Raw genomic sequence first — 27529 nt, 5'->3', positions numbered from 1 at the left:
TAGACTCCTGAGGTAGATGCTTCTTTTGTTAAACTAAAGGATGCCTTCATACAAGCTCCCATACGAAGACATCCAGATCCCTGCCGACCCTTTGTAGTTGAGGCTGACGCCTCTCAGGTGGCTGTTGGAGGGGTTCTTTCTCAGGTAGATCCTAGTACTGGATGTCTTCATCCCATTGCCTATTATTCCCGGAAGTTGGCTCCAGCTGAGATAAATTACTCTATAGGTGACAAAGAATTATTGGCTATAAAGAGGGTTTTTGAGGAGTGGAGGCAGCATCTGCTAGGAGCCAATCACAGGATAACAGTCCTCATGGATCACCGTAATCTCCAATTTCTGAAATCCGCTAGGGCTTTATCCATGAGACAAGTACGTTGGACTCAGTTTTTTAGTGATTATGATTTTATCATTCAGTTCCAGGCAGGAAAAAAGAATGGGTAAGCAGTGCGTTGTCACGCTTAGGTTACGAACCTACAGAACCCCAAGGTGAACCTCCCCCTATAATAGCTTGGGATCGTATAATTGGTGCTCTGTATTCAGAAGACAATTTTTTACAGACACTTAGGGAGGCACAAGCATCCACAGATATGAATGAAATAGTAGGTACTCAGGAATCCACTAAAATACAAGGCCTGTTCTACGTCCAAGGGGGTTTAATACTTCCCACTCATGATCTGAGGTTTCAAGCCTTAGAGTGGTGCCACACTCATTCTCTGGTGGGACACCCAGGATACAAGAAAACACTAGATTTACTTCATAGACACTTCTGGTGACCTAGTATGAGGACGGACACAAAGAACTATATTCAGACATGTCACGTATGTGCCCAGGGGAAAACTTCTCACCAAACTCCCGTGGGGTTGTTACAACCACTACCCACCCGGCCTAGTCCCTGGCATACAGTATCCTTAGACTTCTAGTATATTTACCGAAAACGACCCAAGGGAACACCACTCTCTTAGTTGTAGTAGACTTATTAACGAAGATGGCCCATTTTATTCTGTTAAAAACACTCCCCACGTCCAGAGTATTAGCTTCTGTGTTTGTTCAAAATGTTGTTCGCCTACATGGTCTTTCTTCCGTATTAGTGTCCGATAGGGGAGCCCAATTTATTTCTAAGTTTTGGAGAGGGCTGGGAGCCTTATTACAGATAGACGTTCGGTTGTCCTCAAGCCACCACCCGCAGACAGATGGCCAAACTGAGAGAGTGAACCAGTGTTTTGAACAACATATTAGGTGCCAAATCTTACACTCTCTTTCTGATTGGGATGACATGACATGGATAGTGGAATTTTCTTATAACAACAGTTATCATTCTTCCATTGCTTATTCCCCTTTTTATTGTACCTATGGTTTTCACCCACGAACCATGTTATCTCCACAAAGAATCTTGCACTGAAAGGGTTTTGCAAGTTCAAACCCCAATTTATAGGTCTATACAGGATAATAAAAGTGGTGAATCCTGTCGCTATGAAACTAGACCTTCTGGCCTCTTTAAAGATACACCCGGTATTTCACGTTTCCCTTCTGAAACCAGTAGCACCTGGAACGCGTCTCCCTCCAGTTCCAGCCCCCGTGATGGTGGATAGTGAACCTGAATATGAGGTAGGGGCTATCATCGATTCACGAAGGTTGAGACGCAAGCTCCAGTATTTAATTCATTGGAAGGGTTATGGTGTTGAGGAACGTTCTTGGGAGCCCGCTAGTCAGTTGCACGCTCCTCGATTAGTGCATCTGTTTCACAGACGTCATCCTGAGAAACCCAAACCAGTAGGGGGGTCCGTGGGAGGGGTGTACTGTCACAGCTGCCGGGTCAGACGCGTGAACAACAAAGACGGCCGCCGTACGGGGACGCATGAGCAGATGTTGAGCTGACGGGTTAAAGCATAGCGATCCCCGTGCGGCAACGCTTCGCATTCTAGTTGTTGAATTGGACCTACCTCCTGGATCTTTGTCACTTCCAGAGGGTCGGGCCCTCCCTCGGCGTCCTGCTGTTGACCGGCGAAGTTCTCTCAGCGTCCTGCTGTTGTCCGGCAAAGCTCTCCGTTTTGGCTCTCTCTTCTCCGGTAATTTGTTCCTGCTTGTTCCTTAGTCCTCCTATGGTGTGGCGCGGTGCGTGATTCCTGGCTCCCTCCTCCTTTTCAGTATTCCTAGCTTCGGCTCGTCATTTCTATACCTGATTTCGGTCCTCCTGAATGCAAAAAAAGAGATAAACAAAGAGAAAGCTGCATTACTGCCATTAAGGTACCAGCGCCTACGCAATTATTTATTTATTGTTATCTTCCCAGTATACTTATCTAATTTGGTGTTTCTTGCACTGTGGACATTCTTTCCTTCTCCCTCTCATAGGACTTTCACACCTGGGCAGAAAGAAGAGAAGAACTTTGTTAGTCACCTGAATATTAAGGCTATTTTTTAGTTGCCATTACACAGAATAGTTTCTTCAAGAAGTATTCTCTGTAAGAGTCTGGTGATTAAGGTGGGTTTAGCTTATAACCCTACTTATTTCTTTCCTTATATAGCCTCCTGTCAACTAATAATTACCTATGTTTTCTTTTACCAGAACCATCCAATTGCTTGAGAACTTTAGTTATTTCGTACTCCACGCAGAAGGGACACTTTAAGGTATTATGCACATCATTAGAGAGAGAAGACTATACAAAATTACCCTACATTATACTTACCTTTTGTTTTTTGCTCTTTCAACAGATGTTGTGTCTTGTTTTTGCCTGCTCCTATCGCAGCTTGGGATTCAATGCATAACCTTCTCCTTCCTTGTTTTGTTTCCCTTCTTCCCCATGTTACTATTGTCACTTTGACATTGTCGGGTGCCATAGGTGATCTGGCGAAGTTGTGGAGTTTTCTTCATGTTCATGTCGTTCCTGCGGAAATACAGGTGAGATCCTGACACACTCTACTAAGGTATGACAAGTAAATCAAATAACCCAATCTTGGAGTCATTAATCAATACATCAATTTAACATAGGGAGCACTTGCACTGTGGCACTGAATAGCAGTGGCATAGTGCCCAAAGCATCTAAACCAGCAAAATATATCAAAAAACAGAGGAGGCAATCAGAAAAAATGGAAGGGAGACTCACGCCAATGGTACCAGGTCTAACAATCTGGTATTGGACTATTGCAAAGGATTGGTTGACCTAGTGCGTTCTGTCTCTCACCAGGTTGGAGAAGACGCAGTTGCCATGCAGCCAGCACAGGCACATGATTTGAATCCTGGAGACTGGGTGGTAGTGAAGAAACACGCCAGAAAGTCGTACCTAGCACCAAAGTGGGATATACTACGCCAAGTCATACTGGTCACTACAACAGCAGTGAAGTGTGCAGGTTTACCCAATTGGATTCACGCTAGCCATACAAAAAGAGTTTCAGGTCCTACTGAAGAAGAACAACAATGGAGTGAACCAGTTGAAATAGCTGAAGGTTGTGAATTCAAAGAATCTAGAGTGATAGATTCTGAAGTAATAGACTAAGAACAACTGAGCACAAGTCAGGAGGGATGGACACCAGTGATTGACATACCAGAGGTTGTTATTTAAACAAGAAGCAGAACCAGATTAGAGAGACAGGAAAATAGTGAGGACCAGATAGGTGTAGAAGAACACGCTCAGGAAGAAGTGAACAAAGCTACTCGTGACCCTGATCAGGACCAGACAGGGAAAGAAGAACATACTCAGGCAAAAGCAAACAAACAGACCTACTCAAAGGCCTGAGCAGGGACCGATAGGCAAATAAGAACACGTTCAGGCAGCAGAAGAGCAAAATGCAGTAAGACCTGAACAGGATCAGATAGAGAAGAAGAACAGATTCAGGCGGATGAAATAACAAATATAAGACCTGAACAGGAACAGTAAGAGAGTGATTCAGAACAAGAACAGATTGTGCCTAGACATACTGAAAATAAAAGAGCCTTAGAAAAAGATGAAGAGGGAGAAATTGCAGTTCAAGTCAAAAGTCTCCGACTGCGCCAACCTCCTGGCCCCCCTGAAGACTCAAGCTAACACCAACAACCACAAGAAAAACTCCTGGTTCACCCCCGACCTCAAGGACTCCAAGAAAGAATGCCGCGCCCGCGAGAAGACGCGGCGCCTCAACCAGTCCGAAGAGAACATGTCAGCTCTCAAGGACGCCACCCACCAACACCACCAACACCTCCGCGCCGCACGAAAAACAGCCTACCGGAACAGACTTGACAACAACGCCCACAACAGCAAGGAACTATTTGGCATCGTCAAAGAGCTCTCCAACCCGGACGCAGAAAACAACCCCATCCCTCCCTCACAGGACCTCTGCAACTCCCTCGCAACCTTCTTCCACCACAAGATCATCGACATATACAACAGCTTCCCGACCGCTAACGCGCCACCGACATCACCACCATCCTCACCTGGAGCCCTACCACCACCAAGGAGACCACCCGCGTCATGAACTCGATCCACTCCGGATCCCCATCAGACCCCTGCCCGCACCACATCTACAACAAGGCCGACAGCATCATCGCACCGCACCTCCGAGACGTCATCAACGCCTCCCTCACCTCCGCCACCTTCCCGGAGAGCTGGAAACACGCAGAGCTAAATGCCCTCCTAAAGAAACCTACAGCAGACCCCACCGAACTCAAAAACTTCCGGCCCATCTCTCTCCTACCGTTCCCCGCCAAAGTGATTGAGAAAATCGTCAACGCTCAACTCACCACCATCCTGGAAACCAACGACTCCCTTGACCCCACACAGTTCCGTTTCAGGGCCAACCACAGCACCGAAACCGCCCTCATCGCAGCCACGGACGACATCCGAGCCCTGACCGACAAGGGAGAAACCGTGGCCCTCATACTCCTGGACCTCTCTGCAGCCTTCGACATGGTCTGCCACCGCACCCTGATACGCCGCCTCAGCAACGCCCGCATCAGAGGCAAGGCCCTGGAATGGATCGTCTCCTTCCTCTCCGGAAGGACTCAGAGAGTCCGCCTGCCCCCCTTCAGATCCACAGCCACGGAGATCATCTGCGGCGTACCCCAAGGATCCTCCCTCAGCCCCACCCTCTTCAACGTCTACATGACCCCCCTGGCGAACATCGCACGCAAACACGGACTCGACCTCATATCCTACGCCGACGACACCCAGCTCATCCTATCCCTCACAAACAACCCCACCTCAGGTAGGACCAGACTACATGACGGAATGAAGGAAGTAGCGAACTGGATGACAGACAGCCGGCTGAAACTGAACACAGATAAGACGGAGGTCCTCATCCTCGGCCCTACTCCCACCGCATGGGACGACTCCTGGTGGCCCCCCGCCCTAGGCAGCACTCTCCAACCCACCGACCACGCACACAACCTCGGCTTCATCCTGGACTCATCCCTCTCCATGACCAGACAGGTCAACTCGGTGACCTCGGCATGCTTCAACACCCTCCGCATGCTCCGCAAGATCTTCGGCTGGATCCCCACCGACACCAGGAAGACCGTCACCCACGCCCTCGTCACCAGCCGCCTGGACTACGGGAACACTCTGTACGCCGGCATCACCACCAAGCTGCAGAGGAAACTACAACGGATCCAGAACGCTGCCGCACGACTCATCCTGGACATACCCCGCCACCACCACATTTCCGGACACCTGAAGAGACTTCATTGGCTCCCAGTCAACAAGAGGATCACCTTCCGACTCCTCACCCACGCACACAAAGCCCTTCACAACCTCGGACCCAAACTCATCAACAACCGCGTCTCCTTCTACACTCCTCCGCGCACTCTACGCTCTACCGGACAGGCCCTGGCAGCCGTACCCCGCATCCGCAAAGCCACCACCGGAGGAAGATCCTTCTCCTTCCTAGCAGCGAAAACCTGGAACTCTCTGCCCAGCCACCTTCGCGCCATACCTGACCACCTCTCCTTCAGAAGGCAGCTCAAGACCTGGCTCTTCGAGCACTGACCCCCCCCCCCCCAGCGCCTTGAGACCCTTTATGGGTGAGTAGCGCGCTTTATAAATGCGATTGATTGATTGATTGATTGAAGGTTCAGAAAAGGTGATAACTGGCCAAGTGGAGTCAAGAGATTGAGAAACTATCTGAGAAAAACAAACGAAAGACCAGAGCAGGTGAATGAGGTTACTAGTCAAACTCAGTCTAAACAGTCAGCTGTAAGAAACACAAGAAGAAGCCCAAGACTGAAATTTTTGAATAATAGATATAAGGCCCCCGAGTGGAGCTACGTAATCTTAGAAGAGTTTGAGAATTTAGATTTAAGTGAAGAAACAGAAGAAGTAGATACTGAACAGATTGATGAAAGGAAAGTGAGACCACCTTAGAAATAAGAGCTTAAAAATGTTCAGGTAGAGGGGAGGAGCCTAGCGCGCAACCAAGATGGCCGCGTAGGTGCGAAGCTCCCGAGGACCTCCGCGACCTCCTGAATTAATCCTGATTATATCCTGTCCTTGACGAGGGGACTGTGTCTGTGTACCCGAGCTGAGGCGGCACCCGTTTTCCGTTTTCGAATCGGACCCCGGACACTGGTGGGAGCACCGATCGAAGATTGCGGCCTTCTCCGCGCCGGCCCCCCGTATTGGAGTTGTGGGGCGATCCGGGGACAAAGCGAACAACAACGGCGGGCAGGGCTGGGCGACTCGCGTACCCCGCGCTTTCACTTTCGCTTTTGCGCCCTCCTTGCCCTCAGGCGAGGTAGGGTTGCGGAGCGGGGTGCGGTGGTGTGGCCTTGCCCCTGTGCCCGGCTGACCCGCCGGCTGTGAGTTGTCCATCGGTCCAGTGGTCACCCCCCCCGGAACCCGTGAACTGGTTTATCGGCCCTTTCGAGGAGATTGGCACGACTTTGGGAGTGCGACATGTCCACAAAGCAAGATGGCGACCGGGCCAAGGTGAAATCGACCCGCCGCGGCCCGGCACATCAATCAAACAGTATGGACCGTTACACCCTCCAGAAGGGATCCCCAGAGGCACAGCGTACATCCCCCGCGGGCCCGACGGAGGCGTCTGCTCAACCCACGGATCTGACCCTCCGGGACGTCATGGGCGCCATTGCCGAGATGAAGGCCTCGGTGGACCAGCGCTTTGATACTCTGGCGCAGAAGATAGACTCGGCCCTGGTGGAGGTGGGCCTGGTGAGAGCCGACTTGTCTAAAACAAATGATCGGGTCGATTCCCTGGCCCACACCACCTCAAGTCTCACTACAGACGTGGCGGCCCTTCAAAAGGAGATGCACCGGCTTGGCCAGGCGAGCGCCATGATGGACCGTCGATTGGAGGACGCCAAGGGTCGGGCCCGGAGGAACAACGTTCGTATTGTCGGGGTGCCGGAGGGACGGGAGGAGGAGGCGGCAGATTTGTTTGTGGAAGACCTGATCCTCACCCATCTCCAGCCCCGGGGGCTGAGTAAACTTTTTGCGGTGGAACGTGCTCACAGGGTCCCCGGAGGAAGACCTAAGGTCGGAGCTCCGCCGCGGCCTCTCATTGCCCGGATTTTTAACTTTCGGGACAGAGACGCTATCTTGCAGACTTCCAGGCTACAGGGACCGGTCAAGCTTGATAATATGGACGTGAATTTCTACCCTGACTTTACTCCGACGGTCCAAAAGCAGAGACTGAGTTTTCTCGGAGTTAAACGTCGCCTACGGGACATGAACCTTAAGTACTCAATGCTTTTTCCAGCTAAGCTGAGGGTGGAGGTGGATGGTCGCACGCACTTTTTTGACCGTCCCGAGGCGGTTGGGGACTGGTTGGATACTCTGCCTGGGGATCGGGGCCGGGGGGGGTGGGGGTGGTGCGGTTGGCGGGGAGGGCTCGCCGGATCAGAACTGAGGGGTGAATAGTAGGCCTTGCTCTGGACAACATTCTGGTTACCATTCACTGATCGTGTATGTTCCCCTCCTATGGAGGTCGTACGGGGTCCGTTGGGGGCTTTCCCTCCTCCTCCTCCTGGGGACTAGTTAGTTTTTCATCTATGGGGCGACAGGCACACTGCACTTTGGGGGGGCTGTCTGGGCTCATGCAGGGGTGCAGGGAGGGGGGAGTTCTGTTGGGATGGGTGGGTGGGGGTGGAGTGTTGTTTGTTTGCACCGCAAGGCGAACCCTTTACTGTATTGTTGTTTTTGAGATGCTCTTTGGGGGACGATTGATGGCTTCCATGTATGATGGGGGGTAGGGACCTGACTGTGTTATCATGGAACGTTAACGGACTGGGGGATAGGATTAAGCGTGGTGTGGTCCTGCAGTATCTGAAACGCATTTCACCAGATGTGATCTTCCTGCAGGAGACACACCTTATAGGTAATTCCTTTCATGCCATGAATCGGAGAGGCTATCGCTTGGTGGCCCATTCGGGCTTCACCTCGGGCTCGCGGGGGGTGGGCATCATGATTAAGAACTCGCTCCCATTGGAGATTGATGAGGTGCGCCATGATGAGAGGGGACGTTACACTGTCTTGGTGGGTAGAATGGAGGGCAGAGTGGTCGTTTTTGTATCAGTGTACGTTCCGCCGGGGTTGCAATCTACCACGTTTGCGGACCTGGGGCGCCTCCTCCTTGACCTCCCGGATGGGCTTCTGGTAGTTGGGGGGGACTTCAATGCGGTGGCTTCAGGGTCTATGGATCGTCATCCCCCAAGGGACCTCCCCCGGGCACAGGCGTGGCTGTCCGGCCTCTTAGATACACTGGGATTGGTGGATTGCTGGCGACTAAAGCATCCCGCGCAGCTGCAATACACCTTCCACTCGGGTGCCCATGGTAGCCTCTCGCGGCTTGATTATGTCCTTGTTCCTGCGGCCTATGCTGGGAGGGTGGGAGAGGTGCGCCATTTGGCGCGGGGTATTTCAGATCACTCCCCACTACTGCTGCATCTTGATGTCTTCCCGAGGGGGGAGGGCAGGGTAGCCCCGATCAATGCCTGGTACCTGCGCGACCCCACTATTCGAGCCGAATTGATCAAATCCTTGCAGCGGTACTTTGAGGAGAATGTGGGGTCTGTCCCTTCTGCCATCTCCCTTTGGGAGGCTTTTAAGGTAGTTCTTAGGGGGGAGGCCCTCTCCGTTATCTCCCATGCCCGGAGGCGCGAGCGGGAGGAGGTAACCCGGGTGGAGGCCGAAATTACTGAACTAGAGGGTGACCTGGGGAGCGGGGTGACGGATGCCACATTGCATGTTCTACACCTCAAGCGGGCGGCCTATAGGGCCCTCGTCACGGAGGCGGCCAGGGGCCTCAGTAGAGAGCAACAGGGGCGACTGTATGATGTGGGTGATAAGGCTGGTAAATTGATAGCGTGGTTGGATAAAAAGGAGAGAGCGAGTCGTGTGGTTCCGTTGATCGAGAGGATGGATGGTGTATGTGTTACCGAGCCGGACGCCATTGTCTCCTGCTTCGCGGATTATTTCCGCGAGGTATACTCCCCGGTTTCTCCCTGCTCGGAGGAGGATTCCCATGCCCTGCTTCGGGACATCGCGCTGCCCTCCCTTTCGGTGGAGGACAGGGATTCGCTGGACGCTCCTCCCACCTCGGACGAAATTGCCCTTGCTATCCGCTCGGTCGCATCCGGCAAGGCCATGGGCCCCAATGGCATTCCTATCGAGCTGTACAAGCTGCGACCGGATGTGCTGGCGCCCCACCTGCGCGCGATGTTCCTGGCGGCCTGCTCGCGGGGTTCCCTTCCGCCGGACCAGCGTCTGGCCACGATCGTGGTGATCCACAAGGAGGGGAGGCCCCGTGAGCGGGTCACATCCTATAGGCCTATCTCGCTCTTGAATGCGGAGCCCAAAATCCTCGCCAAGTTGCTGGCTAACCGGCTGGTCGGCGTGGTGGGCGACTTGGTCCACCAAGACCAGTCCGGCTTCATACCCCATCGTAACACGGCCATTAATCTGCGACGCTTGCACGGGGTGCTCGCGCGTGTCCCGTTCGTGCGGGAACCGGCCATCTTGGCGTCCTTGGACGCCACCATGGCGTTTGATACGCTTGAGTGGCCATACATTTGGGCGATGCTGGCGAAGTTTGGCTTCGGACCGGGCTTCATCAGCTGGGTCAAGTTGTTGTATTCCGGCCCATTGGCGCAGGTGGTGGTGAATGGACGAGCTTCGGCCCCATTCGCATTGGGACGGGGTACGCGACAGGGCTGCCCCCTGTCGCCTCTCCTGTTTGCACTGGCCCTGGAGCCCCTGGCGGAGTGGCTGCGGTGGCACCCTTCCATCCGTGGTCTCCGTTGGACCCCCGAGCATGAGGACCGTGTGTCCCTCTACGCTGATGATATCCTTCTATATCTAGCCTCCCCGCGTAACTCACTGATCGTCCTAGTTGATGTTTTGCGCTCATTCGGTCGCAACTCAGGCCTCGTCATCAACTGGGCGAAATCCTGTGTATATGTGCTTGCCGGGGAGGCTCCGGTCCTACCACGGGACTGTCCGATCCAGATTGCCTCCCAGGGGTTTCGGTACCTGGGTATATATATTACTCTGGACCCGGAGGCCCGCTACGAGCGGAATTTGCTGCCCCCCCTCCAGCGCTTGAAGGAGGATGTGGTGCGTTGGCGGCGTCTGCCGCTTTCGCCACTCGGCCGAGCGGCCTTGTTTAAAATGATGTCGTTGCCACGCTTTCTGTACGCTCTCCAGAACACTATGGATTTGGTTCCGGCGCGCTACTTCCGAGAGGTGGAGAGTTTGCAGCGTCACCTGTTCTGGGACGGGAGGCCACGTATCGCCTTGGCCAAATTGACGCTCCCATGGTACGATGGGGGGGTTGCCCTCCCGGATATTAAACGGTATTACTGGGCCTCCCAGCTGGCTGCGATTAATCATGGCCTTTACGGGCCCGCCCTGAACCCGGCATTTGAAATGGACAAGATGCTCCTGCCCGGTGGCGACTACAATCGGGCGCTCTACTCTGGCGCGCCGGACCCTCGCCTGACGGGACCGACGCGTGTCATGGTGCGTGTATGGCACGCGGCTAACGCAGCTATGGGGTGGAAGGACCGTTTGACCCGGGCGTCACCGCTATATGCATCGGCGAGGTTGGGCTCCTTGTGGACCTCGAAGGGCTTCGAGAAATGGGACACGATCGGCATCAGCACAGTGGGAGATCTCTGGACGAGGGGGGGATTCAAAACTTTCGAGATGCTGCAGACGGAGTTTCAGTTGCAAGGCAGTGAGTACTTCCGGTACTTACAAGTCCGCCACGCGCTGGGCTCCGTCTTCCCGGATGTCGCGTCCATTCCGGAGTCTTCCCCCCTGGAGGACAGAGTGCTGGATGGCCATGTCCCAGACAGCACGATCTCCCTTATATATAAAAAACTGATTAACGACCGATCGGGCCTGCTGACTGGCCTCCGCGAGGCCTGGGTTGCCGATGGGCTGGAGTTGGACGACGAGGACTGGATGTCCGCGGTGGCCTCTCCGAAGGAGGTGGCCATCCCGGCTCGCCTTCGCTTCGTCCAGCTTAAGATCCTCCACCGGGTTTACGTGACGGGGCCAAGGCTTCTACGTATGGGCTTAGCTGAGGATGGCCTGTGTAAGCGTGGCTGTGGTGCTTTGGCAACTTTCTTGCATATTCTGTGGGAATGCCCAAAGGTGGAGCGATTCTGGCGTGGTGTGCATGAGGTCCTGCGAGTGGTTACGCGTGTCGTGCTGTTGCCTGAAGCGAGGAGATGCTTGCTGAATGTGTGGGAGCCAACTGACTACTCGGTTCCGCAGACGCGGTGGGTGACTCTGGGATACATGATCGCTAAGCGTGACATTGCTCAATTGTGGGGATCCCAGAGGCCTCCGGCGGTGTCGGCCTGGAAAGAACACATGGATTGGTGTATGTTTCGTGAAAAGGTGGTGTATGTTGCGAGGGGTAAGCCTGGGGCGTGGGTGAAATTCTGGGGCCCCTGGAACGCCTATCGCGGGGGTATTTGCGAGCCGCCGCTGCTGCCGGCTGCTTCGCCAGCTCCGTCCCCCTAGCCGACCCCCTCCCCCAGCCGTGGGCACGTGGTTCCCCAGTCCCTGATCCGTTCTCATTCCCCTCTTCAGAGGTTGGCGATTGGTTGGGGTCCCCCACTTAAGGAGCGCGTGCTGTCACTTGGGATTGCGGGTTGCCTTGCGGGTGTGGTTGTTTTTGTGTTGTTGTGTTTTGACAAAAGGAAACCGTATTGTTGGTTTGGAGTTATGTGGCCTGCACTACTGATATCTCCTGATTTACCCTTTTTGCACCACCAAGAGATTTCTCTGTATGTATGTCATATGCTACTGCCACTCTAGCGGCCGGCCAGACGGTTGTAGGCCCATACTTGTAACTATTTGAGATTGTAATAAACGGTTTCAAAAAAAAAAAAAAAAAAAATGTTCAGGTAAGGAAAGAAAGAGGAGAAAATATCTTCTCAAATTAAAATGGTGAAAAATGAAGTCACTGAGCGACCAAAACGAAGTTTAACATGAAGATGTTGTAGAGCCTGCATATGTAGTATACTATTAGTGATCTCAGTATGGTTATTTCTAACAGTAGCACAACCATTATTAATGACAACAAACAAGAAAAATGATACACTTATTAATGAAAAACAGCTACAATAAAAGGAGATAGAGTAGAAGTAGAAGCAGCAGATGAGACAGATTTTCATCACATAGTATTAGATAATGACACATCTTTAAATGTTTTTACAAAATTATTATTTCAGTATGTAGATACAACGGAGATTAGTGATTGTTATGTCTGTATGAAATTACCAGCGTCAGTATCAGAAGGAGTTACATATCACCATTTACCATTAACATATGGTATATCATACAGTGTTTTAGCCAGTCTGTTTTATGCAACAGGAAAACTTCAGTATTATTATTCAAACTTAGATGTAGTATTTTCAGAACTTCCTATTCGAAAGAATATGAAATCGGTACATGGTAGCCAAGATGCACAGTTTATGGGTGAATTTTTCCCAACAATGAAGTGAATAGATATAGTAAAGACACACAACAATAACTTAACATGTATATTACGTGAAGAAGAGAAAGTAATTTTAAATGTAGTTGAGAAAAGGAGACAGGATTTACAAAAGAAAGCTGCTGAACAGAAAACCCATGTACCACCTTGGGCTGAGCAAGAGGGAATTTATGCAACTGGCAAAGCTCATGCTGCGATGTCCCTGGACTTTGTGAAGAAAGGGAAAACTTGCCTCCATTAGATTATAGCAATGTATTTATTGGTTCCAGTGACTGTGAACATAACTTCCTAATTTTGGGAGGTTGGGGACTAAAAGCGGGAACTGATCCAGTATTTCCTGGGGTTTACTACGTGTGTGAGAATAACGCTTACTATAGGTTGCCTGCACGGTGGTATGGAAGCTGCTACTTTGGGATAGGATTTCTAAAAATATATCATGTAAAAAGAATCACTGAAAACAATGAATGTATTAATGAACTAACACGAAGAAAGAGAGCTAGTTTTTCAGAAATAGTAGGTGACATATTTGGTGCATTGATACCTTCAGTGGGAGTCATTCTGAATTCACATAGAATTTGTCAATTGTCAACAGCAGTTGATCGTCTCTCGACTGATACTGCTGGGGGTTTCTTGATGATAAACACAGAAATGGTTGCAATTAGGTCTATGGTTTTACAAAATCGACTTGTGCTTGATATTTTATTAGCAAAAGAGGCTGAAGTCTGTGGAATGCTGAAAGTTCAACATTGTTGCACTTACATTCCTGACAAAAGTAAGGAAATTAGGGGATACATTAAGAATATTACAAAACTTCATGAAAATTTGAAACCACTGGAGGTTGACAGTGTATGAGAAAGACTAACTAAAAAATATATCTTCAATAGGGACTTGGTTTACTGACTTAGGGAAAAGTATGTTAGGTCAAATAATTATTCCAATAGTTAGTATACTGATGATAGTTTTAGCAATAATGATTTGGTGCAAATGTTGTAGAAACAAAGGAAGAAAATATGAAGTGAATGAGACAGGAAAGAAAAGAAAGAGGGAACATGATGAGATCCAAATGAAGGAAATGAAGGGAAGGATATTAAAAAAATGAAAGATTTAGAAAATAAAGATGAAAATGAGAAAGAAAAATAATGAGAATGAGAAATACTGAAAGTTGGCATATGGTCAGGGGTGGGTAATTTTGTGATGTCTCAAAAATGCCATCAGAGAGAGGGGATTGATGGAGCAAGGACTCGTAAAGAAGAGACTTGCTTAGAAGAAATCCTCTCGTTTAACTCACTAACATATTATTAATTACGTTTTGTGTAAACTAATATGCACCACATGAACACGCGGGTTAGAGAAGCCTGCCTATGTGTTTGCTAACACTAATAACACGAACGAAGGACTAATACAGCATCCTGGGACCGGTTTCTGGCTAATCAGCCATCATCAGCCAGGCTAACTTCAATCCAGTGACAAAGTGAGCAAGGGACCAACGTCTGGGCATACCCTGCCAATTTAGGGCGAACAAAGCAAAACTGAAGGGGATGATGGACGGAGTGTTGAACATTGCAAGCACTCACTCCCAGTCAACTGATCTGGGTTTAATCCAACGGGCTATTTTCCTAATGCTAATGCGGGAAAAGTATTAATGAATAAAGGGGAATAGAGTAGAGATGGGTGACATACAGTGAAACCATTTATTTTTTAAAGTAACATTTGTCTTTCTGACTTAATCACTAGTGCGCATTTGGGCCTCTTGTGTATAACCGAAGGAAGCTGAACCACGAGACAGCTGCGTATGGGTACTGAAAGTGAACCCGGAACGATGAGACAGAGTTTGAATCAATGCCAAGGTCGCAGAGAGTCCCAGCCTGAGAACGGACGGTGAAAAGTTAAACTGAATGGACCTATATCTTAGAATTTAAACAAATGTTGCCAATGAAACATTTATGCGGGTGGGGAATAAAGTTTTGAATGAAAAGTAAGGGGATGGATTTGTGAACAATGGTTTAACTAAGGAAAGTGACATGCAAGCATGGTGTGATGATCTTCCCCCCTTGCCTGACCAATTAGATTTCCATATTTTACGACATTGAAACTATAGTGGGTGGAACATGATGAATGAAAGGTATAATTGAGGTAGCTTAAGTTAGTTAGTTAGTCGAGAGCTCGGGATGCTGATGGTGCTGTGGGAGATGCTGATGCTGGGAGAGATGCTGTGAGATGCTGATGAAGAAGCTTAATGCAGAACCTTCTATCCTAATTTAATTGGGTTAGATAAGAAGATCGCAGAAGAATCTCGAGGAGGAAGAGAGTGTCAGAGAGGGGTGCGACGCAATAGTCGGTATTAGAGAGGTCATCTATCCTGTCCTGAAATCTTTGTCGCCTGATCTTTCTCAGGGGACCCTTACCAGCCCTTTGGCCAGGGGGTTGGTCTTCACGCCATTCTTGGTAATTATATTTTGCGTTTTTTGCAGATGTTCTTTTCTCTCTGTCCTCTCTCTTTCTGAGCATTTATCATTGCATGAATGCTAAGTATGTGTTTGATGATTAATTAATTGAATTTCTCTCCTAAGAATGACGGTGACTGCACTGTGTATTTGAGATGGTTCACATGAATTTAATTTAGATAAAGGTTTTAAAACTTTCAGAATCTGTGATTATTGACTTAACTGAATAAGATAGAAATAGTGTTAACCTTCACCATCAACCAGTTCAACTAATGGTCCATCGACCAGAGGAAAGAACTTTTTGATTAGTGAAAGGTTAGTTTGGAATGAGGAATAACTAACCTTGAAATTTTGGGGGAAAACATAAACCTTGACTCCAGCGGTTTACTCAACTGTGTATGTGTGTTTATGGGCCCAGGTGAGTATATGGTAGTGGAGTATCTGTTGTTGGTACGCCGCTGAATTACTGTCAATTAATTGTTTTATTAGTCCAAATAGATAAAGCTCATAATTTGTTAAAAAAAATGATATTAAACATAAATAAACCTTTCCCTCTAAGTACAATACCACCAATAAAGACAATCTCCCAAACAAATACCCATAAATTGTGTAAATTCACTTCTTACGTACATCAACTTACAATCATACCATTAACAGTCCCGATTTTCATATCTCATATACTGGGGAACCAGAAATGTATGAATAACACCTCACATGTACTGCATTGCACAAGTGAAGTATGACATGCAACTGTTTGAATACTCAATAAAATCTGGTTTTAAAAAAATTATATCTTATATACTTATCTGCTCAGGAGCATCAAACAAAAGAGGAAGTAGATGACGGACAAGGAGTACTTATGGGACTAGAAGTTCTAAATTATATTGTGATGTTTTTTAAAGTTCTGTATTGCATGATTTTAAGGTTGGTGCTCACAGGGAGTAAATAAAAGGTTTATCCATAATACTAGTCTCCTGTCTTGCCATAAAATCGGGGTATAACATCTCCTAGTAATAGGCGATAATATAATTGTTATGTTATAACTTGTACTGCCTCGTGCATGTTCCGCGTTTCATAGAATATGGAACGCGGAGCAGGCGAACGTAGGAGCAGACTGCTCCTGGACGTGAGGCTGACCGGTTGTACATCAACTGCTTCCTTCATGAATAAAACAATTTACTCAACAATCCTCGTCTTCGTCATAACAAACTTGGCGACGATCGGATGGGATTACCAAAGAACGGAGACCACCGAGGATTTACTATTTTCTTCATGTTGAGATTTTTTTTTTGTTCACCTAGAACGCGTTAAAATACGGCTTTCTAACACTTTGGAGCGCGACATTGACCAAGACAAGATGCTATCTACGCAAGCAACGGACTAGTGAAACGGTGAGCAAAAGTTTTATTTAATTGCCAAAAAACTGATTTACCGTTATCTGGGTGTCCGCTGCGAGTTTAAACTGGGCCATCGCCTAGCAACGTAGAGTCCTTGCCTGCCACCATTGTTTGTGCTCGCGCTGCATCGCGCAAAACGTTCGTCTGTGTGTAGCGAACACTGCGCGTCAGTGACTCATTGCGCGTACAGGAAGTAGCGCGCCTTCACGTCATCACGCAGCGGCCATTTTGAATTGGGGAGGTCGCGATTATAAAAAAAAATATATAGTGCTTTGGATGCGATTTACTCTACGGAAAGAAACGTTTTGACCGGTCAGTCAGCGCTAATGATCGCTATAGCACTATTTTGGTACAATTGATGTACGTACAGCAAAGAACTTTCAAGTTGGTTGTACCTATATTCGAGTGAAGCATTTTTCGTGTAATTCTACTGCCACCTACTGTTTCATCTGTAAATGAAAACTTGGTCCGGATTTAAGTGGTGAAGTATGGACAGTGCATGAATATTTTCTTTTATTCACTGAACAATTCCACTTTTGTGTGCCTTATTTGAACTAAAGACAATGCATAAGATCTCTGTACAGAGCTACTTCTCATCTAGTTTTTTATTCCTTATTTTTTTGTTCACTGTTGTTATTTCTCTTTATTTTATTTTTGCGCGTTTCAGCCTACAACAACATTACGTGAATATTTTTATTGCTACAATGAGCCAACAAACTTTTTCACTCAGTCATCCTCAAGCTTTTTGGTCTTCAGGTTCTGAACCGTCTCTCAGGTGGACAGAATGGAAAGAATATTTTTTAAATTACATCGAAACTGTAGACTCTGACGGAAAAATGGCTGCTCAACACAAAAAGCGGATCCTTTTACATTCGTTAGGTCCCCATGGTTTAAAAACTTATAACCAAATGAACAAACCTGTTGGTGATGGTGATAGTAATGTTTTCACAGCAGCACTTGCCAATTTAGATAAGTATTTTGCACCAAAGGTCTGTATTGGTATTACGCGCTATAAGTTTTTCCAGAGAAAGCAGCTAAAAAATGAATCAGTAGATGATTATGTTGGTGAGTTAAAAAAACTAGCTGTTGATTGTGCTTTTGGTGCATTGTTGGAAGATTTAGTACGTGATCAAGTTGTCATGCATGCGTTCAACCCTGCTATTCAAGAGCGCTTGTGGATAAATGGCGATTCATGTCTTAACGACATTCTGGCGATTGTCCGCAAAGCTGAAACTTCAAGCAGATGTGCAAATGCTTTGAAAACAGATGAGGCAGTAAAAGAAACCGTAGCTAAAATCAAATCTGGTCCAAAAAAAAGTGTTTTATCCAAAACTAAAATAGAGGGAGGGAACAAATATAAGTTTCATAACGGACCTCCCAAATGTTATAGGTGTGGTAGCTTAGAACATTTAGCGTTTGCGAAATCTTGCCCTGCTAGGAAAGCTAAATGCAGCGCATGTGGTATTTATGGTCACTACACAAAATCCTACAGGAGGAAGACGAATGCTGTTAAATGTGTTCTAGAGGACCAGAATTCAGATAGTGATATAAGCAGCAATGATGACCCTGTTTCTGAATGTTCGGGTGCTGTTAAAAAGAAATTAATGTTAAACATAAGAGATGGATGCCTTATAATTGAAAACAAACCTGAGTGTTGGATTCACATAGGTCGTGTGCGTGTTAAAGTGTATGCTGATTCTGGCTCACCTTATTCAATAGTGAACGAGGAGGTGTGGCAGAAACAGTTTACTAGCAAGGTGGGGTCGAAACTATTTGCTTCTGACATAGACCCTGAAGGATATGGGGGAGAAAAGATTGACATACTGGGTTATCGTTGGTTTAAGTTTGAATTCAAAAATCGCCATGCTTATGGAAAATTGTACATTTCAAAAAAAGGCCCATCTGTTCTCGGATGGAAGGATCAAAAGAATTTACACATAATTTTAGATCCAAATTCTGATGAACAAGTTCTAGTAATGGACGAAGGCATTAAAATAGGTGAAAAACTATTAAAAAAATTCCCTACGGTTTTCAAAACAAATATTGGCAAACTTAAGGGTTTTGAACATAAAATCATCTTAAAAGAAAACGCAATTCCTAAGATACACAAAGTCAGGAATGTTCCCATTTCTTTGAGAGATGATGTAGCCAAGGAATTAGATAAACTGATTTCAGCTGACATTATTGAACCTGTAGAAAGTTCTGAGTGGGTTTCTCCTTTAGTCGTTGTTAAACGCAGCAACGGTAAATTGAGACTGTGTGTGGATTTACGCCATCTAAATGACAACATAGTCATTGATCAATTTCCTTTGCCAAAAATAAATGAAATGTTAGCTTTATTGGATGGTGCAAAGGTGTTTTCAACAGTTGACCTATCTGCTGCGTACCACCAGATTCCACTTCACAAAGATAGCAAAAAGCTTACCACGTTTGTCACTCCTCAAGGGTGTTTCCAATTCAGGGTTAGCGTCCGCTGCTGCTGTTTTTCAGCGCTTAATGCACCATTTATTCTCCACTGTTAAAAACACCAAATTTTTTCAGGACGACATCCTAATATTTGGAAAAGATACAGCTGACCATGATAAAACATTACAAGAAGTGTTGTCTATTTTGGACGCTAAAGGGTTAACTGTAGAATACTCCAAGTGCAAATTTGCTAGTGATAACGTTACCTATTTAGGTCACATAATTGACAGCGAGGGTATCAGACCCAAACCCAACCTCGTGGATTCGATTAAATCTGCCCCAGCTCCAACTTGAAAGGATGATGTAAGATCTTTCATCGGTCTTGCTGAATTTTGTTCTAAGTATATACAAAATTTCTCTGCTAGAACTTACAATATCAGACAATTGTTGAAGGACAAAAACAAATTTGACTGGTCTGTAGATTGTCAACAGGATTTTGAGGACATAAAAGATTGCATATCCAATGTTGCTTCGTTGAAGAGTTTCAACCCTGATGCCAACAGCATAATAACTACTGATGCTAGCTTAAAAGGGTTAGGGGCCGTTTTTTCACAAACTGATGATAAGGGCAATGAACATATAATAGCATTTGCCTCTAGATCATTGTCACCTACTGAGGAAAAGTACTCAGTTATTGAGAAAGAAACATTAGCGTGTGTTTGGGCTGTTGATCATTTCAGAGGTTTTGTGTGGGGGAAACATTTCACGTTGCACAGTGATCATAAACCTCTTCTCAAAGTACTTACTACAGAAGGTACCATAAATACATCAGCAAGAGTTGCCAGGTTGGCAATCAGGCTACAGGATTATTGTTATAAAATAGAACACATCCCGGGAAAAAAAAATTACATGGCTGATTTTTTATCTAGAATGCCCAAACAAATGGTTGAGTGTGAAGATGAAATCTGGAACTCTTTTCAGATTGCATTTGTTCAGGATTATGGCAATTGTGGTATTTCTAAAATGAAATGGGATGAGGAATATGTTAAAGATAATGATTTATGCGACGTCAAAACTCATCTCACTCAATCTTGGCTCAGGATGTTGGGAAGTAATCATCCTTTAAAACCCTATTGGGAAGTTAGGTTTGAGTTGAGTATCCGGGGGGACAATATATGGAGAGGGGAAAGAGTCATTCCACCCAAAAGTTTGCGTCCATCTATTATAGCCCTGTGTCATGAGGGCCACTTTGGCATTGTTCGTACTAAACAAACCGTTAAAGCTTCATTTTGGTGGCCTAACATGGACGCAGAAATTGAGCTATTTGTGCGCAAGTGTGATATATGCAAAGTAGCTGATAAGTCTTTGGTTGTGTGTAAACCCCCGTTAGGAGTGATGTCAAGACCTAGCTCTCCTTGGGAACATACTGCCATAGACATCATGGGTCCCATTGGTAATGAACAGAAATTCATCTTAGTGTTAATGGATTTGTTTTCTAGATGGCCCATAGTTAAGGTAGTTTCTAGAGCTGACACTGATTCGGTCCTTAAATTTCTAGACAAATCTTTTCAATCCGAAGGTATTCCTTCCGTTCTGCTTAGTGATAACGGTGTTCAATTCACATCAAACAGAGCCAAAGAGTATTTTGATAAACTATGTATAAAACACAAAACTACAGCACTCTACAACCCTAACAGTAATGGTATGGTTGAGCGTTTCAACAGGGTTATCAAAAAGACAATTCAAATGGCTGCTAAGCAGGGGGATTGGGAGACACAGGTTATGAAAATGGTTTGGGCTTACAGGGTGTCGGTGTGTGAGGCAACAGGGTATCCACCCTTTATGCTAATGCGGGGTAGGAATCCCTCTACGAAATTTACGCCTGGTTGGTTATTCAAACACAAAGTAGTGCATTGGTCTGAAGAGGCTGTCAAAGAGAAAGCTGTCACTCTTCAATCTAAAAGGATGGACTGGTATGATTCTAAACACAATACTAGGCAACCTGACATAATAATTGGACAGTGGGTGAGAATTAAGAAACCTGGTAAAGTTGCAAAAGATATTAGCAAATTTTATGAACCTTTACAGGTAATTGAACTTCTAAATATTTCTGTTCGTCTGTCTGATGGCAAGGTGTGGAATCTCAAGAGGGTAGCTAAGTGTCCTGCACCTTCTTCTGGCTCGAACAATGTTCCTCCGCTATTTGATCTAGAGGATTGTTTGGACAGGGTCAGTGTTGATAACAGCGTAAATGTAAATCCAGATGTAAACATGCCCACAGGGGAACAAAATGACGTTTCTAGTGCCCCAGTACAGGCCTCTGATCCTCTAAACGTGTGCACTAGTGGTGTTACTTCTGCTTCTGATCTCATCCATCACAAGCGGGAGAGAAGACCGCCGGTTTGGTCAAAAGATTATAATAGCCTGTGTTGTTTTCGTTTATTTTTGTTTAGGATATGCTATGTCAGTATGTTACTTACATTGATTTGTTTTTCATGATCATTTTAAGTACTGTATTATTTCATGTTTAGTTTTTGTTCTTTTCCTTGGTTTATTGAGAAAAGGGGATGTGTTATGTTATAACTTGTACTGCCTCGTGCATGTTCCGCGTTTCATAGAATATGGAACGCGGAGCAGGCGAACGTAGGAGCAGACTGTTCCTGGACGTGAGGCTGACCGGTTGTACATCAACTGCTTCCTTCATGAATAAAACAATTTACTCAACAATCCTCGTCTTCGTCATAACAATGATCCATTGCTCAATCAGCTCTGATATGACAGGGCCGATCAGTCCCTCCACCTAACGTTTTAGCAAGCACTGGGTTATTTTATGTAGCTTCTTCTGAGGAATGATTTTCACCTTCACTGGTACCATTGATGATATGAACTTCACATTGTTGGCCCCTGTGAAGCACAATGTGGACGGTACCTGGGAAAGCAATTCAGTTAAACTGAGAGATGTGGCAGTTTTATTGGGTCTATTACACACTCCTGTGCATACTCCATTCTTTGTTGACCTGTATATTTAGGAATGCACTTTATGAAGTACAAAATACAGTTTAGTTTCGTTTACAAAGAATATCTCTGCCTAGCAGATTAGCTGGGGAAATTGGGTTAAGTAAAAAGGAATGTTTATCACTAATGGATTCAATTAAGATAGACGGAGGGGCAGACATATGGTGAGTAACTTGCTGGTTAGAATGGAAGATATTGGCCAATTGCTTCTTCATAGTCATTACATACGAGAAATGAAGGCATACTTTAGGATAACAGCGACTCCACCACCAAATTTGCCATGATGGTCGGTGTGATGGATTTTGTTACGGCAGAATAGCTACGGATATCAGTAAGGCAGGGATACTGAATTCGGGTCTCTGTACAAAAAAAACCCACCTAGTATATTATCTAAAATAAAGTATAAAATCTCAAACTTATGTTTTGCTAAAATCCACACATTTATAAATGTGCATAATCATGTGACCTAAATACAGAGAGCTGAGTTGAGGAAGTCTGATACCTCTACAAGCAGGACTTCTGGCACTTGATGTGCCTGGGTGTGGAGAGGCGAGCGCCGTGCCCTTAGTGGAGACCGTGGGAGGTCAAGGACACATATAAAAAATGTGAGGCAGCACCAAAGCAAACCCAGTTGGAACCCAGGGAAAGTACAATAATAGAGAAACAAAAATTCTATTACTAGACCGGAAACTCAAATCTGACAAGGCTTCTTTACTTTAAACTCTTTTTGCGAAATTACAATAAAAGTCAACGTTTCATAACATGAAAGCTTGAAAAACTCAATAGTACAGAAAGGTTAACATACTAGGCATCCAGAACCCCATGACGACACAGAGGGATCTATGACATCACGATCCCCTTAATAAATAGTCCTGGCAGAGAGAGCACGTCCTAGCAGAAGGTAGGTGTCTCTCTGTCCTGCAGTTTTTAAACTTTCAAATTTTAAATCGTTTTGCTTTAATGATATGTTCCAACATCGTGTATTGTAATGTTTTTTTCCTACCTTTCTATGAGGGATTTTCAATTTGCCTGGGACGCTGTAGTGCACGGACATGCTTGTGTTCCACCTTTGTCTACTTTAGCCTTCATGTCATCCCGCTTTAGGGACTTGCTTTTCATACTTTGGGGACTTTTTTCCCCTTCATTAGACTCAGCCTTGTTTTAGGGAAAGACACAGTGGGTGAGAGCACCGTCGTGAAGGCAGCACCCTGCTTATGAGCTGCACTTTGTGAACCTTGCCCATATGCGGTACTGAGGCAGATGTGCACATTCTGACAGTTCTATTCCCGTCACAAACAAGCTGTTCCACGCGCATTGCTATGACAGGGGTTCTAGGGCCAGCACTGAGGACAGTGTTAGCAGGGAGATTAATAGCTTTTAGTAATTGTTTTCCCCTCAGATGTTAGTGTTAAACAGTTTCTTGAGCATTTTTTTTAAAAAATATTAAAAAGGGGGAAAAGCTACATTTTGTTTCAGATCACTATTATTTTATTTAGTGTTATTTTTTTATAATGAGAGAGGCTGCATGTCTTTAATTATAATTGAAATGTATTATTTATTATAAAAAAATGTTTTCCAGTGATGGAATATACTGATAATACTGGCTTGGGTATGCTCAAATTCCCTGCTGATAAGAATTAGGAGTCAGACATGCATAGACTTCAATTCACCAAAATGCTTGGGGTAGCGGAAGTGACATCACTCACACTTTTACACCGGTAACATCAAAGGAAGTGATGTCACATAACCGTTGACCCTGATAACATCACAGGAAGTGACAACACAAGTGTTGCTTTAAAAAAATATATATTAAGTTGAAGATTATTCAAATAGCAAGAAAGTTACTGACAATGATAAAATATAGTTTATTTAACACCCATATATTAACTAGAGAGCAGCTATACGGTTGGGCGTATGTATATGTGTGTGTGTGTGTAGTTGTGTGTATGTGTCTGTGTGTGTGTATGCATGTGTGTGTGTATGCATGTGTGTGTGTGTGTGTGCTTTTCTACAAGTTACTGTTTAAACATTTCTAATATACAGCCCTGACTAGCTAGTACCTTATGATGAGTACTATGCTTTGTGTTTTACTGAATCAGATTTCAAAACTCCTTTCCTCCTGGGAGGGTTGCCACCTGGTTTTGTTTTACCGCCATGGACAGTATTTTCATGCCCCAGCATGTCGAAAAATTAGGATAAAAATCACTTAAAGTCAGTATTTTTTTCTTTACCAATACATCCTTAAAACAGTAGTACATAAATAGAAGAAACACTTTAAAGTGTGTTCAGAGCTCCTTTAATTATCTCAGACTAATACCAAAAGTAATCAAAGTCAGAAATGCAAAGGCCGTTACAGCATCTCATGGGGCAGACTGGCCGCCCAATCCATAACATTTATCTCTTGCTATGGCCCGAACATTGACGACCCTGAGTTCTTCCGCGTCTTATGGGGCAAGATCCTGGACACCGGCTCAATGCACTTAGTGTGGGGTGGAGGTTTTAATGTCGACCTGGACCCGGCACGGGATCGCTCACACCCACAACCCCACCACTATTCCAATGCACACTATGCCCTCAATCACATCATCTCAGACCACAACCTTGTTGACGCCTGGCGAAGTCTCCATCAACACGATAGGGAAGGCTCTTGCTATTCCTCCGCCCATTCCTCCTGGTCACGTATTGATAGCTGGCTGGCTTATCTCTAAGGGATTGACCCCTTGGTTGTCCCGGGCCCTCCACCTCCCGCGCACCTACTCTGACCATTCGCCGGTACTTCTCACGCTCACTCCCCTTCATGTAGACTCGACATACTTGTGCTGGCGATTTCCTGCGTTCGCTCTTTTGGAACCAGTGTTCAAGTCTGAACTTGAGCAAGAAATTGCCGATTTATTCCTCGCAATGAACACTTAGTTCCACAATTTTCCACGGTATGGGAGGCTTTTAAAGTCAACGTGCGCAGAATTTGTATCGCCAAAAGTGGAGGCATCCTGAGAGACATTCGTACCACACTTTGCAAGCTGGAACCAGACGTTAAACATGTCGAAACACAGATGCACACCTCTCCCACTCCAGAGCTGCAATCTCGTCGGAGGGACTTGCTCACAGACTATCAGGAAACGGCAGATAAGGAGTGCAAGTTTAGAGGGAAATACCACGTTACCCGCCGCTATGGGGAGGGAAAGAGACCAGGCAAGGCGCTCGCAGCCCTTGTTCGGCCTCCTAGACACTCCAACACCATTCTCGAAAATTCTGACGAGGATGGTCGCTTGCACAGGAACACCTCCGACATAGCTGCCACATTCAAACGCTTCTATAGCGCCTTGTACACCTCACATAGGACACAACCTGTGGACTTCTCCTCCTTTTCCAAGACACTGCGATTGACTGGCTCGGGGACGGTCAGCGAGATGATCTCCTTCCACATCACGAGGACGAAGAGATTACTGCCGCTATCATGCAGCTGCAGTCTGGGCGGGCCCCAGGCCCCGATGGTCTCCCGGACGAATTTTACAAAACATACCAGGCCCTACTCATCCCTGCTTTGCGGCAGTTATATGAAGAGGTTTGCGAGTCGGGCATTCTCCCCCGGACCATGCGTTAGGTGCTTATAATATCCCTCCTGAAGCCCGGGAACCCTGCGTCGCTTTTCGAGTCCTACAGGCCCCTCTCCCTCATTAATGTTGACGCTAAAAGTTTAGCAAAACTAATAGCAAATCGTATCAGTCCTCTTATCAGTGACGGCCCGTGTAGGGCGTTTTACCGGGGCGGTGACGTGGGGCAGAGGAGGGGCAGGGTGGGGGGTTGCAAAATTTCGTTGCGCGCGCTGCATCGCATTTGGCGATGCAGCGCGCGCAACGAAATTCGTTTTATTAATTGTTAATTTTTTCGTAACTTACCTGAATTTGACCGTTTGCCACATTTTGCAACCCCCCACCCTGCCCCTCCTCTGCACCACGTCACCGCCCCGGTAAAACGCCCTACACGGGCCGTCACTGATAAGAGGACTGATACGATTTGCTATTAGTTTTGCCTCTTATGACTGCCCTAGTCCTCCCTGACCAGTCGGGGTTTGTCCATAGCAGAGGAACCTCTCACAACCTCCACACCTTGTTCGCTGTCTTACACGACATTTACCCCGATACAAATGCAGTGGCTGTCTTCCTTGACGCCACCAAGGCATTTGACTCCCTGGAATGGGATTACCTGGCCTTCGTGCCCAACCACATGGTATTTCCTGCCCCGTTTCTGGTGTGGATCCACCTTCTATACACAGGCCTTCGGGCCAGTGTGGTGGTTAATGACACCAGATCCTCCTCTTTCTCGATAGCCAGAGGCACTAGACAGGGGTGTCCCTTGTTCCCCCCTCCTATTCGCCCTGGCGTTTGAGCCCTTGGCCTAAAAAATCCACCAACATTACCAAGACCATGCCCTGATTTACCCTGAGAGGCAAATATTGATCTCTTTATGTGCCGACGACATTACCTTATACCTCCGCAATCCGGAAAACAGTCTCAAACCTATCTTACGGCTCCTTATCCTTTTCGGACACCTCCCCGGGGTTAACATAAACTGGGGGAAATCCCAGATTTTTCCTCTCACTGATTCCACCCCACATTTCACACCTGACTACCCCCTTGCATGGTGAGACAACACAATTATCTATCTAGGAATAGTAATAACCCGTAACCGCAATGATTTGCTGATGGCTAATTATGGGTGCGCACTAACCCTCCTTACCGATAAAATCACCAGGTGGATTGCTATGCTGCTCTCACTCACTGGAAGAACCTCGCTAATAAAAATTATAATTCTGCCTAAATTGCTTTCCTTATTATTTATACTAATATTCCTTATGCCCCCAGCAGACACTTTTTAAAAGCTTTAAAAACCCAACTCATCCGGCTCACCTGGGGTGGGAAGCAACCTAGACTGCGTTGGAACATCCTCACTTGGCCCTCTAGTGCTGGAGGCTTTGAAATCCCAGACTTAGAATTATACTTTAGCTGCGCACAGGCCCACTATGCGGCATACTGGGTGAATCCCCCTCCTTACATGCCCCACCTTGTGATTGAGGACGGATACATGACTCCAACCCCATACTCCACCTATTTAAGCGCTCAGGCCATTTCGAGACATCTAGCCCCCACTACGGTAGAATGCACCACCAACGCCTGGCAAGACCTGGCCCGTTGCCTCCATATGCCTACACTATACTCCCCCCTGCTGCCTCTGCCTGGCAGGCTCGACATCCTGATCACGCAGGAGGGAGGCTGCCGCCAACTCCTCTGGAAACTCGCTATCCGGACTTGGGGGGAGCTATATGTTAATGGT

The sequence above is a fragment of the Triturus cristatus genome, chromosome 3_2 (assembly GCF_964204655.1).
Source record: "Triturus cristatus chromosome 3_2, aTriCri1.1, whole genome shotgun sequence".
NCBI lineage: Eukaryota > Metazoa > Chordata > Amphibia > Caudata > Salamandridae > Triturus > Triturus cristatus.
Note: the sequence above shows the minus strand (reverse complement) of the source record.